We start from the raw sequence: 1,419 nt of genomic DNA, 5'->3' as shown, positions 1-1,419 counted from the left end.
GTTGGGGTAACTTGGTGCTTGGGGTCACTTGAGGTCAAGTGGCCCCTGGGGTTACTTGAGGTCACTGGGGCTTGGGGTAACTTAAGGTAAATTAATGTTAATGGATCTAAAGAAAAAGACAAAAGCTGGCAGAGCAGAGGAGGGATGCTGGGGAGAAGCTGGCACAGAGGCTGGGGCCGGAGCCACAGAGGAACTGAAAGATACTGGGAGAGAGCAACTGGGACTGGGGGCAGCTGGAGGGGCTGAAGGGGGAACAAGGAGGCTGTGGGGGAGTTGAAGAGGGTGCAGGGGAGCTGTGGATGCAGCGGGGGTGGAGCTGGAGAGGCTGTGGGGGAACTGAAGGGGCTGCAGGGGAGCCATGGATGCAGTAGGGGAGCTAGAGAGGGTGTGGAAGAGCTGGAGAGGCTGCAGGGGAGCTCTGGATGCGGCAGGGGGAGCTGGAGAGGCTGTGGGGAAGCTGGAGATGCTGAGGGGAGCCATGGATGTGGAGGGGGCAGGGGGAAATGGAGAGGCTGCAGGAGCCTGGAGAGGGGCTCTGGGCACTGGGGAAAGGCTGCAGGGAGTGGCAGTGGGTGCCGGGAGACGGAGAAGGGCTCCGGGTACCAGGGAAAGGCTGTGGGGGAGTGGCTGCGGGTGCCAGAAGCTGGAGAAGGGCTCCAGGTACCAGGGAAAGCAGCAGGGGGAACCAGGAGGCTGGGTCAGGGAGCAGAAGCTGTTGGGGAGCAGCTGGGGAGGCTCCAGCTGCTGGAGCTGGATTGGGGGGGAATAGGGAAAAGCTCCGGGTGCCGGACGTAGATCAGGGAGCTGTGGCGGGGGGGGCATGGATGTCAGGAGCTGGAGAGGGGCTGTGGAAGAGAGGTTCCAGGTGGAGCTGGGCCCGGGAAACTGGGGGAAGCCAGAGAAAGGAGAGGGAGGCAGGAAAAATCAGGGAGAGAAGGCAGACACAAATGGGAATGGAGAGTGAAGGAGAGACAGGGAAGATAGGGGAGAGAAAGTGGAGGTGGCAGAATGCAACGGGGAGAACGAAGATCAGGAAGATAGGGAAAATCAGGGAAAGAGAGCAGAGGCGATGAGGCACAAGTGGTGAACAGAGAGAGACAGGGTGGTGGGACACAAATGGAGAGAGTTTGGGGAGAGAAGGCAGAGAGAGAGACAGGGATTGGGGAGAAGGCAGAGGCAGAGAGAGAGAGATAGGCAGGAATGGAGAGAGAGAGCAGGGGGAAGGCAAAGGCAGAGGGTTAGAGCTGGGAAACCAAAAAGGAGGACTGGGAGGTCAGTGGAGAGTGAGAGAAAGCCAGGGGAGACAGAGGTGGCAGAGAGGAATGAGAGCCAGAGGGAGGTCAGAGAGATGGGGACCTACAATGAGAGACTGCGGGACCTGAACCTGTTCAGCCTTCACAAGCAAAGGCTGAGGGGGGA

The sequence above is a fragment of the Crocodylus porosus genome, unplaced genomic scaffold (assembly GCF_001723895.1).
Source record: "Crocodylus porosus isolate Cpor-Errol unplaced genomic scaffold, CroPor_comp1, whole genome shotgun sequence".
Lineage (NCBI taxonomy): Eukaryota > Metazoa > Chordata > Crocodylia > Crocodylidae > Crocodylus > Crocodylus porosus.
This window is presented reverse-complemented; position numbering follows the sequence as displayed.